Source organism: Ambystoma mexicanum, chromosome 1q, assembly GCF_040938575.1.
Source record: "Ambystoma mexicanum isolate Mex_15411 chromosome 1q, UKY_AmexF1_1, whole genome shotgun sequence".
Taxonomy (NCBI): Eukaryota; Metazoa; Chordata; class Amphibia; order Caudata; family Ambystomatidae; genus Ambystoma; species Ambystoma mexicanum.
In genome coordinates this window covers 1,118,228,900-1,118,247,445 of record NC_090922.1, presented here as the reverse complement: position 1 = coordinate 1,118,247,445, position 18,546 = coordinate 1,118,228,900, and the positions used below count along the sequence as shown (strand labels likewise).

General features: G+C 43.1%; 1 protein-coding gene across 1 annotated transcript in view; it reads right to left on the bottom strand.

Annotated features, from left to right (window-relative positions):
* The window catches only part of AKNAD1 (AKNA domain containing 1), an 869,453-nt gene extending 852,443 nt beyond the window's left edge, over positions 1-17,010 (bottom strand). The window contains exon 1 of the mRNA XM_069641860.1: positions 16,911-17,010. The gene's annotated coding sequence lies outside the window, so the exon portion shown is untranslated. The remainder of the gene's footprint in view (positions 1-16,910) is intronic.
* Between the last annotated feature and the right edge of the window lie 1,536 nt (positions 17,011-18,546).

The window sequence follows — 18,546 nt, the reverse complement described above, 5'->3', positions numbered from 1 at the left end:
ACACGTTTCGAGAATTTTCCATTCTTCAGGAGCAATCAACATAAACTTCTTCGTATGCTACTCAACCTAGACCTCTAAAGACCAAGTACAGAATAATATGTTTTAGTGCTATGTTAGTTCCAACTGTTTAATTGACCACATTACAATAGTTTTGTATTAAAGCACATCACAGTGTCTCCCATAGCGTGTTCGATAGTTATTCACCTAAGGGGGCTTTGGGCCAAGGACAAAACAGTCTAGATATTTCTCGCAAGTATGCATAATAATGAACCAATGGTTCCACAAGTCGATACATCCAATCTAATGGTCAAAGAGAAGAAAAGATAAAGGAAGTGGGTCAGTCCACTAAAGGGGACTAAACGTCCAATAGTTTAAAGTAAAAAGTAAAAAGCAGCAAGCTGTGAGACAATCTCAGAACAGGCATCACGCCTTACCTTCTATTCAGGAGGAAATCAATGAAGGTATCAATGGTCAATCCACCACACAAGGTGGACAAATCAATAACATCTGCCTGAATTCAGCCGGTAAACTCACATCATTTCTATCCACCAGGGATGTCTGCAAGTAATAAAAGGGTTTCCTTATGAGTAATAGTCCTCTATACAAATTACCACTAATGGGAAATATCCATAACTATCCATTGCTTGGAGGAGCACCTCTAATTATGGCACAAAAAACAGACTCAAAGTGTTAACCTTCCTTACTTACAGCAAAGGATTACCAGTGTTCGTGAACGTAGTATCAAGTCTATGAAGTCGGGATGAATTTGAGTGACAAAAGCAAGATGGCCGCCTCTTTAAATATGCAGCAGAAAGGCATGAAATCTCATACAGTCGAATTGATGTCACGCAATGTGAACACTACGGGTACGCTTGTGAAGTGGATGTATAGTACAAATCACTTGTTGTTATATTGAACATACCAATCTGGTTTATTTGTTATTAGTGCAGAGCCCATAATGCGTCCAGTGTATAACATTAGAAAGTCTGTTTTACAATAGCCCACAATGTCAGGTAGAAAAGTGATATCATAAAAATTCCAAGGGATCAATCAGGAAGCAGCCTACTGCAGGCTGCTAAATATTGGATGCATTATAAAGTGTGCAATCAATGAGAATTCGCAGTGAAGTCTTAACTACCAAACAAGCTATGGGAGACAATGTGCTGTGCTTTAATACAAAACTATTGTAATGTAGTCAATTAAACAGTTGGAACTAACATACAACTAAAACATGTTATTCTCGACTTAGTCTGCAGATGCCTATGTTGAGTAGCATAAGAAGAAGTTTATGTTGATTGCTCCTGAATGGAAAATTCCCTAAACGTGTTGAGCTGTTCTCTTTGTGTTTTGTTTTCTTTATGATACCCCCTGTATGCTATTAAAATAATATTTATTTGTTTGAACAAATTGTATTGGAAATACTTTCTTTAAAAGAAAATGTCTTAACCACTCTGAACTCTTATTAAGCACTGACTGTTGTACAGTTAAATAGGTGTGCAGGGGACGCGAGTGTCCTTATCCTAGGGACACTTATCTGTCTGTAGTATTTACGTGTGACCTTGTGCCAGGGTCCTTTTTTCTCCCCAGCACCCTGAATGATTTATTTGCCTGATCTATATTTTAAGACTTGGCGTTCTCCTTGCCACATTGTTTGTTAGCTGTAGGGTTTCAATCAGAAGCTGAATGCATTGATAACCACTGGCCTGGGGTGTGCTGCTGTCCTCTTGTCTGCTGAAGAGAGAGAGGCTGGAAGAGAGCATGTGTTTCATCGATTTTGGTCGACCGATTTTGCTTACCAAAACATAATAATAAAAATTAATTTGGCTATAAATAATTAATCCTAACCCACCCCAAAAAAACACATAAAAGGTACAGAATGGATTTAATATAGTTTAGCGCTGGTTACAGAGGGAGGAAAGTTTGAGTTAAAGGCGCCCTATTTAAAATGTAACAAATCAGTAGACCGAAAGTCTTTAATCATGTTATCATTAAACACACATAGCTCCAGCTGTGATGTCATGTTCTGGCAGTATGTGCTGGATGGCACAGTGCTCTTTTTGCTTTTCATGGTTTACTGTGGTGATGGCCGACTTCTTCCCTGCAGTGCGCAGATTCTAATGAGTAAGTTCCTGATGCGTTATGTACAGAGGTGAACCGAAAGCCAATGGAAGTGCCTGGATTAATCCTAGACATAGGAGGCACCTGGAAGATTGGGGTCAGCTGGAAGGTGATGATACAAAGGAGGAACAGACCACGGATGAAAGGGGAAGTTGATGGGGCTGTGGCTTCTATGCAGAGATCTAAATTAAAGAATCAAAAAAAGCATACCGTGTCCTGCAGGCTCTATAATGCGGGTGGCGATGATGGGATTGGTGAGGAGCTTAAAAGCCCTAGAAAATCATGAACAAATATTGATGGTGGAGACCAAGAAAGATCTGGAGTGTGAGATGCAAGAAATTGAAAAATGGTATCCAGAGATGTTTGGGAATGGTACAGGATTCTTGAAGGGGTTTGTATAGTATATTAAGTTGAATAATGGGGCTTCCCCGGTGAGAGCTAAAGTGCGGAACATGCCTTTGGCTTTAAGAGCGGAAATTGAACATGAGTTGAAGAGACTGGTGTCTGAGGACAGAAGCATCAGATTGGAAAAGCCCAATTGTAGCTCTGAGAGAAAATACAGGGGCGGTGAGGTCATGCATAGATCTGATGGGTCTGAATCAGAAGGTAAATGCGGACAGATGTCCCTTGCCCAAAATCAATGAATTTATATAAAAGGTATCAGTTGCGAGGATGTTCTCAATTATAGGTCTTAAGTCTACATATCATCAGATATACTTACATCCTTGTTCAATTGATGTGACTACATTCATAACTCCATTTAGCTTATGCTAGTTTGGGAAGAGGGTAAGAGAATACATGATGAGCAGCTGAATGTTGTGCGGAGAAGGTTAAGTGAAGCATGTGTTAGGAATAAGGAATGAAACTTGGACACAGGGGGTTCATGGTTTTGGTCAAAGACTTTTATAAAAAAATAAAAGGGGGTTGGGAAATGCCTCTGTCCGTGCCCTAGAGGAGTTTCCCTTCCTAAAACCAAAACTAAGGATCTGTCAGCGGTCAGAATGTCCAAAACAAAACGTCCTGTGTCCAGAGTTCTATTCTGACCATCACATTCTAAGCAAACAACTCTAAAGTGAAAAGGGAAAATGTCTTTGGCCTTGAGTGATGTATACATTTTAAAAAAGAAAATTAATTACTCCAAGACAAAATGTTCCAAAGGGATAGAGTTCCTTGCTCCAGAGGGTGGTTCCCTTCCCCTGGATTTCTCCTCACTCTGGTTTCCATTCAGGATTATCAGTCTCTTGAGCTTCAACATAAATGTTCTGTATTACTCGATCCCTCTTCCTGGTCCTGCATATGAAGTTTGGGCAAACGTTCTTAGGTGTTTTTAAGAGAAAGTTGATTTTTGATAGTTTGTATACAGGTCTGGTGAAAAGGTTTTCAACACTCTTCCTAGGTGGATGAGAGGAGGTGTAATAGAAGCACCTGTATTAAAGGTATTTCATGAAGATCTCCAGGTGAGATTGTATACTGGTGCCAGTGAATATGACATATGGTAGAGTTGTTTCAACTGTAAGTCAGGCATGGTATCAATAGTAAGGCAGACAGAAGTGACCACAGTTCAAGGGTGTTTATTGAACTTTAACAAAGGTGTGATAAACGTCTATCTAATTCTAAATCAACAGATGGGAGTAAGCTGCGACCATCAAATAATAATAATGCAGTCCTAGTGGAGTCTCATCAAAATAAAAGGGCCTACACAAAAAAAACTATTGCCAATCCTTACCACTAAATACAAATAGTGTGGGGTAGTGTTCATGAAAAAGAAAGAAGCGTTCACAAAATGATACGTCAGGATGCTCAGGTCGTTAGCCACCCTTCCCCACGTTTTCAGCACGGGACAAGGTGGTTCACTCGAGCAGAGCACACTCTCTGGCTTCTTCGGCATGAGCACACAGTTCCATTACCAGCATCAGGGCTTTCTGTGCTCAAGTCTTTTAAATTATCAAAGTCTCTGGATTCAGAGTGCCTGATGTACCAAAACAAATTAAATGTTCCTTTCCTCTTTCAAGTACTCAAGTTAGGTGATTCACTCTTCACCCTTGATCCCCCTCAGCTGGGCACAGATCCGTTTTTATACCACAATTGTTACTTTGGAGCCCCCTCTTCCAGGCTCAGATCCCCTTCTCTAATGTTCAGAGAATATTCTTTCTCGGGTGACTTACGGTTCACCCCGGATCCCCCTCAGCCAGGCTCAGATCCTTCCTCTTACACAACCAGTCTCCCTCAGCTCGGACCAATTGCAGTTCGTATTAGCTATCGAAGACTTCGAAGGTGCATGGGAGTTAGCTTGACCCATTGCAGGAACACTTTGATTTCACAATTCACAATTTACATTCACCATACTCTCAGTTGGATACAATTATATTTGCATTGCTCATCACATACGCTTCACACACTGTTCTCCCCAGATTGCTTCCTACAAAATTGCTGCTGCAGCCTTGGTTCTAACACAGACCGGTCTGCTATCAGTCTCCCCGACTCACCGGCTGTGCTGACTTTACTGGTGCTGCTTTTTGGCACCTCTAACACACTGCATGTTTCTTCAGGTTTAATTCCAGGTCATCTGTTTCTTATTCTCAAAGGCTCCTGAAAGTAGCAGTATTTCTATGAAAAGGTCAAGGGCACTTCCATCCCTGCAACCCTCTCTGGTCTTGCCGTCTTTCTCCTTGTGTTAAACTGCCATCTTGGAACTGCTGCTTCCTCGTGTGTTTTGCCTTGCTCGAGTGTGCTTTCATGCGCCGCCTTTTATCTGTGAGGGGAAGTGTGATGGAAGTCATGTATGTGTAATGATCAGTAATTGCCTGACTCTGCCTGACCCTTGTGTTGGGACATGTCAGGTATACGGCTACGGTGTTAGTCCATTTTCTCTAACAGTGAGCTGTCAGAGAGAAAGTGTTCATGTCGGGAAAGGAGGGTGAGGTTGAGTTCCTAAGTATCCTACCTGGAAGGATGGGGGAAATGTGTTACAGGGAAGGGGATACTGCGTTTCACCATCCAGCGTCCCACTCCCACTCCCCAAGACTCCTCATCCAGGTGATCCCCCTGCACTGATCCAACTCCAGGAACTGGATCCAAAAGCAATGGCCGTGTCCTGGCTACCTGGATGATAGATCCCCGGGGACTAGCGGGTGAGACGCCTTCTGGTTACTCACACAGCCCAGTAGAACTGAATGGCAGACCATGGCATTTCCGTCTTGCAGTTCGAGGGAGGCAGAAACTAAATATTCTGTGTTACACAGAGAAGCTTCAGCATGTGTTTGGGGAGTACAAAGGTTTAAAACATATGTTTGGGGGAGGCCACTTCTGAGTGTCACTGATCACAAGTCATTGGTATTGATATTTAGCAACAAGGGGCTTAATGGAATTTTGAGAAGAATTGTTAGTGGATCACAAGGATGTAAGGTCTGAACTTTGAACTAAAGTATGTTGCGGTGAAGGTAATGTGGTATCGGATGCTATGTCAAGAAATGCAGTGGAATTCAAAGGTGGGGAGGAACAAAGTCCAAGTCCTGAAAATGTTGCAATGGGCTGATGGTGAAGTTTTTTATGGTGTCAAAGCGGATATGGGAAAAAGAGTGGGGAGAGGCTTGCCTTTTGGATGACATGTAGGAGAACATGGTACACTTTCTGACTGAGGTTTGGCCACAAGATGAAATTGGTGAAGAACTTAAATGCTTTAGAAGAGTGAAAGATGATCTGGAAACGGAAGGGATGTTTTTGGTTAAAGGTCATCAATTGTAGTGCCCCAAGGGATGGGAGAGCTGATTGTGTATGTTACGCATGCATGACATTTTGGGGTGTGTAAGGCGAAAGGTCTGATAAGAGAATATTATTGGTGGCCGGACATGGATGCAAATATTGTGAATAGGCTGAGTGTCAGGTTTGTGTGGACAGTGATTAAGTGCTGCAAACCAGGACTCCACAAATGAAAGTACTGCCCATTCCTGCCATGGTATGAGATGCAGTTGCTATTGACATTTTGTGGCATCTGGATGTAAGGGGCACGCTAGGCAGTTATGTTGTGGTGGATGTCATGTCCAAGTGGCCAGAATGCTGTGTGATCAGAGAGATACATTATAAGAGAATTATACGATTTTTAGAATCGATATTCTGGAGAGAGGCATTACCCAAGAAGCTGATTTCTGACAATGGTCCTCAGTTGGTGTCAAGGGAGATGGCAAAATGTTTAAGGTTGAATGGCATTCAGCACATAACCATTGCTTTGTGTTAAAGGAAGGGTGATGTTGTCGTGTAGCGTTGTAAGAGAACGTTGAGGGAGGTGATAAGGATTTCCATGGCAACCAATGAAGAATGGGTGAGAGCTATAATGGAAAGAGTATTTCAGTACCTTTTAGCTCTGCATGACACCACTAGGGTGTCCCCACTTGAGACTTTCGGGAGAGGCCACCCCAATACCTGGCTGCTTCCGGGGTGCATGGGAAGAGCTGATTTAGTAAATGTAAATTAGGATGATGTGAGGGAGAGGATGAGAAGGAATTAATATTCCAAGAGGAGGTATGATAAGATGAATTACATATGTGAAACTCATATGCCTGAAGGAAATTTGATGAGATGACGAATCCCAGGAATGTTCATAAGGGGTCACCAGAGTTCTCAAAAATGTTGACTGTTAAGGGGTACTTGGGAAATTCTGTACAGCTGGAAAATTGTGAAATTTGGAACAAGGAGAGGGTAGCGATGATGCCTTTGAAAAGGATGAGTGCTGAGATGGAGCTATTGATTGTTAAGTAGTCAGTGGAGGAAAGGAGGTGTGTTACATTTGTGTAAGTGTTCATTTTTACCATCCATTTTAACTAAATCAGTGACAATTTGAGGAATGTGGTATTGTATTGTTGTGAAGGGATTCTTTTACAGAACCTGGACATTTCTGGTTAGTTGCAATGTTAGGATTCAAAAAAGGGGACGGACCGCGGATGAAAGGGGAAGTTGATGGGGATGTGGCTGCTATGAAGAGGTCTAACACAAAGAATCATAAAAAGCATACAGTGTCCCTCTAACTCTATAATAAAACACCTGGGGAAGAACCCACATGTGAGATCTGCTCACAGGCGGCATATTGCAACCCAGAATTGTATGTCAATGCATATTGGATAATTAACAGCCAGTTGACTGCTTTGAGTCCAAAAATGTTTTAGCACAGGGTAGGGTAGGACATAAGGCCATAAAAAGTGACTGATGGGAACTGAGCAGAGGCTCCCTCCTCTGAAGGTTGGCACAGTACCTGCTAAGACTTTAATTGAAAGATAGTAACGGGTGCATAAGCTGTCGGAAAAACCTAGAAAGGCCAGTGCAGAGGAAGAGTCTTTGTTTTATTGGCCTGCCTGGTTCTATTGCAAGTGATAGGTTTTGAAATGTTTTATATCCAAAGCTTCTGATGAGTCTCAATTTTCTCTGCTGCTCTTGATGGAGCGTGTGCATAGATTCCATGCTCGTAGACCAGTCTCTGAGCAGTCACACAGGCTAAGAAATAAAAATGCTGTGCCAATGTGCAAATAGTGCATTGGGGAAATCTTCATTTTTCATCTCCCAGGAGCATGCTAATGAATTAATTGGGAGCAGCATTGCTACCAGTCATAGTCCAAGAGTCTCTACTCGGTGGGGAAGAAATAGGGGAGGAGTGCAAATGACTCTCTTTAGGGCAGTAGCTAACAAAACCATATGCAATAGCCTAAATCATGTTGAAATGTAGCATCTAAGATGCAATTCTCTGTAATGTGTTTAGTATGAATGGTATTGATTGCTTGCATGTGGATGTGTGTGCAGGGGTGGTCGCATTTGGATATTTAGTTATATTTAAGTGTATGTTATAAAAATGAAGCTAACCAGGGCGGGGTGCTGTTTCACAGACATTTGGGACAGGCCAGTGTTGGCAGGAAGTTGGATTTATTATGGTGTAATATGATTTCATGTCATTGGGACACCGGACGTGGGACATTACGCCATACCTTACTGTTATGCAGGCTTAGGATCTGTATGTATGTGCATGGCTTATAAAAAAGGGTGAATCCAGCTGTGAGTGATCAGAGCACTGGACAGGAAAGGAATACAGTAATATGGTACAATAATATGGATACAGACTTTAATTGATTCAAATTCTATATTGTATTGGCATAGTAATTGTATCATTTCACGATTTGGGTTCCTTGAATATCTAGTTTCTTATTATTTTTCCAATTAATCTTCTTCCATTAATTGTCTTGGGCATTACCTGTATTTATTTCTTCCAAATGTCCCCCATATATTCTATCCTACAAGAATCCTTCATGCTCTGCATGGTTACAGATCAGATGTACCCGTTTTCTGTGGGTCCGAATGTTACTAGGTGATTTGTGATAGCACCTAGTTTCCAGAGGGTGCCCTAGGTGTAGGTATCCTGATCGGTCTGCTTCGGACGAAGCTTGAGATGGAGCATTGGTTGACATTTGCTGGAGAGTCGTGCGTGACAAGCTGGTGAGAAGGGGTAGATTTCAGATGGTGTTAGTGAATGCAGGAGAAGGGGGTACTACAGGTGTTCTCCTGCAGTATGTGATCGGCTTGTCAATCTGTGAAGTTTAACGTGGAAAGTCAAATGCAAGCAGGTTAGGAAGGGATGCAAACAAATAATCAAGGAGAGATGTACATGACAGATGTACATCAATCGAGGAGCAATGCAAGTAGAGCCCCGATTGAACCAAGAGCAATATACAGTGGGCAGCAATCAGAATGAACATGGAGGATGCAACAGCCAAGAAACAGCACGTAGGCTGCAAGATTTATAGTGAATATGTCGAATGACATTTTTTCGAATGCAATAATGTCGGAAAAAAAATGGCGAAAAAAATTATTTCGATTTTTTAAATTTTTTTAAAGGGGGGGTCCTTCGCCCAACCCCCCGTTTTTTTTATTTACAATTCATTTTTACTATCTAAACCAAAAAAAAAATAAAAATAAAAAAAAAATGCGATTTTTTATTCGGCATTCTTTTTTTCGACATTATTGCATTCGAAAAAATGTTTTCGACATTTTAACTGATAACCTTTTTTATCCCTAATGAGCTCATTTCAGAGCTTTTTTGCTGTTCTATCTCTATTGTATTTTTTGTATTTTGGGACCTCACTGAGTGTGAATCTATCATAGGGAAGAAATGGAGCGCTGTATATCTGTAGGGGATGCAATCACGCATTGGATGGTTAGAGAAGCAACCTGTCCTTACAACATAAGAGTAGCGGGGAGTAGTCAACATTTACAGTTGGACGAGAACATGTAATATGGCTGTTGCAGTGCTGGACGAACATACGGCAGGGGTCTTCAAACTATGGGTCTAGCCCCCCAGAGGGGCCTGAAGGATGTCCAGGGGGGGTGAGGCTCTTCAAAGAGAGTACAGTGAATGCTTTTAATAGAAAATATAAGCAGATATGGCACCTGGGCGGGCCAGCAACAAGATCATTACTCAAAGGCGTTCTGCCCCTATATTTCTACTCAAATGGGGGCGGGGGCAACATAAATGGGTTTGAATATCACTGACATAAGGTGTGGAATAAGGGTGTGGACTGCAAAGGGGGGTCGTCATGGGGGATGCTCAGCTAGGGGGTTTGTGGGGAGTGTATTTTACTAGAACAAGGTGCTCCATGAAGAGGAGGATGGACTTAAGTTTGATGTTGATGGCGATGAAGCTCCACAGTCTGGGAGCTTAGACCGAGAATGCTTCTGTCCCTCTTTTTTCCTTTTTCTGCATTTCTGCTGAAATGATCGTGGGTTCTGTTGACGCACAGATCACCAGAGGTGGCTACTTTATTTGGCATGTTAGAGGGAGCGTACTTATTGACAGATTTGTATATGATGAAACTGGCTTTGGAGCTGATACAGGCTTGAAGGGGTAGGCCGTGCAGTTCAATGAGTGAGGTTCATAAGTGCTAGGGTGGTAGTATGCAGACGAGTGAGCAAGGATTTGCAGATAGAACAGGGGCCTGTACGCTGAAAGGAAAGCAGACATCCAGTAAGAAGGGCTTGATTTTCTACAGAAGGCCTATGTAGTACAATGCTGTCAAGGTTTTCTTCTCTGTGCGTTTTGTGAAGTAGTACTGACTATGTGTAATCACAGAGACTTGGTGCAGAGTATGGTCCATGTGGTAAAGTCCTTGTGATCCTTCATTCTAAATCGAACTAAGGGGCATGCTAAGCATCTTTGCCTTCCACAGCTTTTCTGTCCATAGAGCCGGAAAAGACACATTGGGCCTCATTATGACAATGGCGGTAGCCGTGCCGGTAAATAAGGCACGGCTGCCGCCGGAGTCCTGAAATTACCGGCACCCGGCAATGGGCAATTATCGGGGCATTCCGGCCCCGCCAGACCCGGTAATTGCCCATTGCCGGGTGCCGGTAATTATTACTCCCCATTCCCATTTGAGCCCCATGGGGCTCAGTTGGAATGGGGAGGCCCGTAGCACCGGCACCGTTAATAATGGTTAATAATGGTGCCGTTGCTTCTGTGTAAGTCTACTTGCGGGTGCCGTTCCGCCGGGCTGACAGGCACCCACGAGCAGACCTTGTAGTTTGCCGGTCCGGTAACAATGGTACCAGCAAGCTTACCGCTACCGTTGTTACTGGACCGGCAACCTTGTAATGAGGCGCATTTTCTGAAAAGTGCTCCCAATTCTTCATGACTAAGACGTTTTTCAAACAAAATTAAATCATATTTCTCCCGTCGGCTGAAGCAGCAGTCAATAACTCACTTCTATATTGCATAAGATTTTGTATTTTTCTCCCTGTCCTCGTTTAAGGTGGAGTTATGATTTTGCATTTCCACACTCCAAGTGAAAATGAGTGGACTGTGATCGGTTTCAATTCTTGGGAGAACATGAAAAAATGCTACCATCTTAAACTGGAAAGAGTCGATCAAAATACAATAAAGTATTGACGATCTATCTCTGAATCTAAAAGTTACGCTGGCTGGAGGATCCTCAGAGGATCTGCAGTGTGACCCTCTTAAATCATTCTGACCAGCAAAGTCTGCTGGATTTTCTCCCTTTTTCTATCCCAATCAGGTAGGTAATAAATGTTATTCGCAGTGAATTAGCAACAATCCGAGCATTCTCATCCAGCATGCATGCATTAGTTAACTTTGCCCTTGGTTCTCCCAAGTCACAAAATCTTGCATCTGTGGGGATCCAAGAACACTTACACCGACTGTATCCAAAATTGAGGTTTAGCTTTTTACAGGCCCTTAAATATGCACTATAAGCAGTTGTTTGTCACACCGCCTTCCAACAGTCTGCCGAATACTCTTCACACTTCTCCATTGCTCTAGGCGGGTTAGGAAAAGAGAAATTTTGAGACTCTACCTGAACCAGCCATCGAGTTTGGGGCATCAGCGATGGATGCTATCTTGGCTGTATTCGGAGATTATATGGTTTTCTGGGCTCACAGCTCAAGTCACAAAACTAAACCGCCAGCCACAGCCATGTTGGCTCCTGTGCCCGCTGTGGTTTGCGAGCATTAGTGACATTTGTGCTAGCTACTAGGGGAAGAGGAAAGTTAAACAAGTGCTGCATTTGTGAGTTTTCTCCAGCTGGGTTTACATTTCTTGAATACTCCTACTGGCAATTACAGGAATATGGTTGTGTGGGCTGAGCCTTATATTTGCTATCTGTTTTTAATTTTTAAAAAATCATAGAAAAAAATAAAGAAAAGGGTCAATTTTCTATAAGCAGGGAGAGACCTCTCCCCAGTCTGCCTTTTTTTGAGGTCCAGTAAAAGTGCCTAAATCTCCCTAGCTGAAAATCCTTGTCACAACAATTTGTGTTTAAAATAAACACGAGTGGACCCAAAAAATCTTTAAGCCTGCCCTAGCGAATGCTTATGCTCTGGGATGTTACAAATACCATATCATATCATGCCCACACTTGCCCATTACAGACAATGGTCCCGCACAGGAGTATGCGCTTATTGCTTCCCATGCTTGGCTTGTTTGGAGATTTGCAGCCCCTTGCTATTTTGTAATACAACTTGCAAGTCATCTTGGGTCACCTTAATTGGGCTTATATTACTATTAACACTCCGCCTACCCACCCATCCCCAGCACCAGGTGTACAAAGATGCATCCTGGAGATTGTATACGCGACTGTACCCCCTGCCCCTGGGATTATTCAGTATAGAACCCACAGCTGGGGTGGACTAAGTGCCATGCAAGTGACATTCCTTGAGCACTTTGTCTAAATAAGCCTCTTTCCCTTTGGTCTCTTGGCAGCCTACGATGCAGCAACAAAAACAAGGCATGGGGGGCGTTGATATAGCGCAATTTTCGAAACTCAATAAAATGCAATATTACTCTTGTGCTGGCCTAAAGTGCATTCTTAAAGAAGTGCTGCGAGAGGAAGGGTTGCTGGGCTTCCGCAAGGTAATTAAACTATGCTCAGACTGAGTCTCCTAGAGTGTGAGCAAAACACGCAGTTTATTGCATTCTTGTGTTTCTTGCGGCTCTCGGGTCAAGGGGTCGCTCAGAGAGTAACGGGAATACATGCTATAAGCGAACACAGTTGAACCGTGTTCTTACTAAGAATGCATTGCACAAACCACAACGAGGGGGTCCAGTGTAATTGTGTTTGTAAAGAATAGTCAAGGCTGCAGAAGGTTTCTGACTTCCTGTTCCAAAGCTTAATGTCTATTGCTCAAAAGACGCAAACACTGAGTACTATAGCTCCGTGGCATGTCATGTTTTCAGACAGTCCTGGCTTTGTAATCAACTACACGCTGCATTCTGTGGCTTGTCTTTTCAATGTTCTAAATGTAAGCACAGGGAGGCATGCAAATGCAAGTGCTGTTGGCTGAAAAGCCAGGGATAGCTGGGAGTCGCACAGCTGCAATCAGGCTGGCTGCCAGGCAGCTATGGAAACTGGTGCAAAAATGTATTGAAAGACTACATTTTGTGCACTAGGGCATCCTTGGAGCTAAAGGTGAGCTGCAAGAGGTGAAAGCTGGAAGGGAGAATATGAGAGGAAACGTGACATCACTTGAAACTACTGCACATTATTATAATATTTTTTTTAAATATATAATTTATTTTTTAATGAATTTTATTATTCTTTTTTTTCTCAATATATTTTTCATTATTATTGTATGGATAATTGTCTATTGTATCTCTTTGTTACACTGATTTCTTCTGTTAATATTTAATAAATTGTTTTTAAAAAAAAAACTACTGCACACTGATGACATCACAGGTGACCTTCCAATGTACATCGTGAAAAAATACCTGTCAGAGTATAAACTTCTCTTGCTCGATTTAACAACATTTAGCAAGCATATTGTATAGGTGTATGTGTAGTGCATGCTAACAGAAATGAAATATGCCTGTGGAGCTGTTATCTGGGTAAAGGGGCCACAGGGCCTGGCCACTGGCCTGGCACAGTGGCTGTTTTGAGTGGCCTCGTGGGGCTGGGGGCATGGCTAAAGGACATTCCGCCGGCAGTGTGGCCATAGTTACAGGCTATGGCCAGTGGCCCAAGGACCCGCTATGGGGCTAAAGTGGCCAGCGGCTTCTTTGGGTAGCTTCATAAGGCCTGGCACATGGCTAAAGGCCATGCCCAACGGCCGTCATCAGTGTGCTCTATTTTCTAGTGATGCCATCGATGATGCAATACATAATTCCATAAGTGATGTGAACTGCAATGTCACTGGTGATGTAATTTGTGATGTCAACAGTGTGCCAATGATCTGTACAAAAGGTGCTCAGAGTTAAAATGGTGTAGCTACAAACACTTAAAGCATCACCTTAACGTCAACTAAAATGTGTTTATAGAATTTCAAGGGTTTTGTTGCTGTGAAGTATTTCAACCTAACTCAAGTTTTATCGCTGCAGGTGTGGGAGTGTGTGTTTGTGTGATATATATGTGCTATATATATACATATTCCATTCCAAAAGCCTCATTCTCTTCCTAACCCTGATGAAGTAATTTGAAAATTAGAAAAGTGTGCTAATAAATTACTTTGTTTAGCCTAAGATGTCATCTTGTCTTTTTTGAAGTTTCACCTGAAATGTGAAAGTAGAATAATCCATTTAAGCCAAGTTTGTGGAAGTTTGATTTGCAGAACACTATGTACTAGCTCCTGGTATAATGCTGCATACCCAGGATCTGCTTTTAGCTCCTGCTTATTCAATTTTAAGTTTGATCCCTGCCTATATATATATATATATATATATATATATATATATATATATATATATATATATATGTATATATATATATATATATATATATATATATTTCCAAAACAAACACAGCTCCACTGGTGCTAAGCAAACAAATAGCTGGTGCCTCCAGGCACGGTAGGAGAAAACCGCTTTTACATGAGCAAGAACTGCAAGCTGCGTGTTACTACATTTCAAATTGGGTTTGAGCAGCACACTAGAGAGCAAACCAAGTGCAAAGTGTACGTTTATCCTATAAATTAATAGTTCGTTAAAGAATGAGAATGAGTGCCCAGGCATTTATTTGCTCTCTGGCGTGTCGCTCAAACTCAGCCATGTCCACTGTACATGTTCCCTCAATATGTTTCTTTTGACCCACTAGGTGGCCATGGCCTAAGGCTCTGGCTAGTAGGTCCGAAAGTAGGAAGTGGGTGGGAGAAGACTCAAATGCACTTTGGGGATCTTCTAGTAGTGCATCATTTTGGTAAAGTCTCAGTATTGCAGTTCTGCTATGAACACAAGCAATGGCAGAGCCAATAGCTTTGTGTTTTTCTTTTTAAAGGCAGACATGTTTCCCTAACATTCAAATATTTTTTTATATTTAAATGTTTACACATCAAATTTTACTTTTACAAATTAGCCTAATAATATAAAGGGATTATAACTATTGGTCTTTGCATTTTATTAATAAAACACAATGATTACTATGTTACTATTAGTCTTTACATTTCTATACAAAAGAAACCAAATGGTTCAGGCTTAGCACTTTAATTCAGGGGGATGCGCTGGGATTCCGTATTGCTTAGAAATCACATAGCTGGAGGCACCCTTGGTTTTGAAGTATTGTTACATTAGACTCTGCTGTTAGTGTTAAGTATCCCATTATCTTTCAGGGAGAGGCTTTTGCTGGGGAAGGGGACTGTTTTAAATCACCACATATAACAAGGATCCAGATAAGCAGCAGCCAAATGGCTGCAATTAACCTATTTCCTTTCAGACAGATGATTTTGCAGGCAGAGATTGCTGTTTAAAAGGATACAGATCATGTGCTATTGGCTGTGGTACTGGCAGTGTTGGACTGGCTGACAGTGACCTCTGCAGATTTCTCAATGGGCCTCTTTTTAGTGGGGGCCCTGTTTTTCTTCTCTTACCCTCTCTCCCATGCACCACCCCCTTCCTTCCATCTCTCCTAATCGCCGACATCTCTTTGAAGTAAAGACTTTGCTATAAAGCTGCCAGTAGGTCATTCCTCACTACTAACACATTGTGTATCCGTTTGTTGTTATGTACTACTGCTATTTAATCCCTATGTGCGAGCAAATTTCCTTTAAAATTCACTATTCGCACCCATTGTTTCCAAATATTCTTCAGGGAAAACTTCCTAAAGCCCACTTAGAGGTGATGGCTTGCTTTCACTGTGTGATATGGGGCCACATTGAAAAGCCTTTCCAGGGCCACTTTTGGTATCCAGTCCACTTCTACATACTGGTGCATATGCAAGAGAAAAAAAGTGCTGGGCTCCATATACATTCTATCTAGACCAAGGTTTCTTCATGTATATGGGGATATCGCTGTCTCTACGAACCAAAACTAAAAATTGTTAATTAAGAAATGAAATGGGAGGGAGAAAAATAGATCAATTAAGGTCAGGAGGAAGTAGACAGTCACAAATTACACTATCTTATCAGATTTAATGTACAGTAGCACTTCCCGCTGCATTCCTCCTGCTTAGAAGAGCTGTAATTGTTATATCCCAATTTAATGGTATTCACTGTATCGAACTTGCCAGGGCGCGAATTTCCAGAGTGCAGGGGGGCCGCATGTCAGAGCTAAGCCCTGAACTATCTGCTGACCCTAGTCAAAATGAAAGTCTTTTTTAAGCAAAGTTTTAGAAAGCAAACTGCTTCTAAAACAGCTTTTAACTATTGACTGCACCCTACCAGCATGTATAGGACACGCAAATTGTAAATTAGCTAAATAAACAGGCTGTGAACATTTTCTAAGCGGTTTACTCAATGCTTACATAATAAATTAACTGCTTGTAGAAGAGGAATACTTATCGCCAATTAGGAACTGTTATTTAACATTGCAATTGCTTTATAAGTCACTGGGAAATTTTGAGCAGGAGTTTCCCTGGGAGGTCAAGGGCAATATTAAGGGAAGTGCATAACTGACAGTGAGATCTCGGGCCGTGGTATCCCGACGCCAAGGTATCTTTTGCTATATCGAAATTGACACCTTTCTACGCTGCAAACGTAATTGATCCACAGGACAAATTCTAAACGACATCATACACCAGAGTCACATTGACAAGCATGCACAGAAGAGAGTTTAAGCACTCGTCTGAAGTGCTGGTCAGAGCCTGCAAATAATTAATAAATTAAAGAAATTAGAATGATAAATAGACTAATCATGAGACCTACTAAAGACACAACTTTCTCTTGGGGCGGTTTGAACATGAACAGTTTAATAAACATGATACTGTTTACATTCGGCACCTTGCAAGAATGTCCGGGCTCAGCATAAATAACAGATCATTTAGCTGTAAATGCAAAAGTACTCCATTCGAAACGGACTGGTAATAAACCTGTGGCCCACTTACCGCCGCACGCGCAGCTCTGCCCTGCGTCTTCTGCACTCGCCTGTCAGCTGAGGGACGGCTGCATTCCGCAGAGCCGCGCGCCCGGCTCCTGCGCGTCGCGGCGTGTAGCACAGTGCAACACACAACAATGGACGCATCCGGTTACAGCCTCTGCCCCGTGCCCTGTCGGGGAGCTCGACGCACGCGCCAATGAGAGACCTGGCGACGGTAACAAAACACCCACCCGCTGCGTGACATTTCTTCCTACCGTGTTATTTTATACGTCATCACCAAGGCACCAAAAGACGGCAACACACACAACAAATGATCCCCTGTCAGTTCAAATGGGTCACCTCTGTCCAAGTTCTACGGTTAGTTTAGTTTAGTTAACCTCGACGTACTCACCTATCCCATCATGGCTACCAGGGTACGGTGGCTGGCTCAACCTTCATCTTACCTGACTAAAGCTACTGTTATTCATAAAGAACACTAACTCGGCCCACCTAACTGGGTGCGTGGGTGACCCTTCACCTGGAAGAGGTGATGACTACTGACCAATTATGCATGGCCTCATGCTCCAAGTTCTTCATTCTGTCAAAAGTTCAATTTGTTAAAAGGTTTGAAATGAAAAAAAACGTCAAATTAAAGCTTGCCCGGGTTGTATCATTCAGCGCATATATTTACTGGTGAAATATAAAATGCAGGCACCAGACCATGTACCCCATTGCCTATTATCGCACTTGAGCCACGCATTGCATTAAACCGTGAAGCGTGAACAAATTGGAGAATAAATAATTTGTGGTTCCAGGTACCATCGACTAAAGTAGTTGTCATTATAGGTGCCTTTAAAAGTAGTAGGTGGCGGACCTAAGCACTTCGGCTCCCGGCTGCCGCTGCATTTATCCTTTTAAATAAACCCTTTTTGCTGCTCTAAAGAACCCCATCTGCCTACGAACGCTAGCGAACGCACTTGGGCAGCCGTCGCTGCAGCTCTGAGACGATTCGGACCAGGGGGACTCCAATACCGGCTCGAAGACCGCCGGCTGGCGGGTGATCCGCGTCCAAAGCAGCGTGAGCGGAGGCGACTGCTCACCCCTCCCCCTCCGGGGCACACCAACGCTTCGGAGCTGGGGCACGCACTGGAGAAACGCCAGCGGGCTGACAGAGCACGCCCTAGGACGCTCTGCTGGAACCGCCCGGAGCCATGAGTGCGTTCCCCCCCGCCCACCTGATCCTGAACATTGCCGGGCGCTAGGACTGAAGCGGCCCCGATCGCCAATCCACTGCATCCCGTTAAAGATACCCTCACCTTCCTTCCTGTGCTTGCGGAGGATCACGCGGGAAGCGCTCCAACACCTCTTTATCACAGACCCGCGGCTACCTGAAGTGCTCGCCCCAGGCCTGGGCCTACGCCAACATCCTTCCATCGGTGGTCTCCCTCTTCCCCTCCCCCCATCAGCGAGACTGCACCGCCCAGGGTTGAGTCGCGGCACGCCTGGGAAGATCTAGTGCCGCGCTCCCCTTCTGGTGGACGACACAAAGGCAACGGACCCAGCCATAGCAAGGTAGGGGTGTGAGTGGGCCCAGGAGCCAACCCTGCTTCTTCCCCCCTATCCCTACATGGCTCCTCATAAACTCGGACCGGCGACAGGGCCTG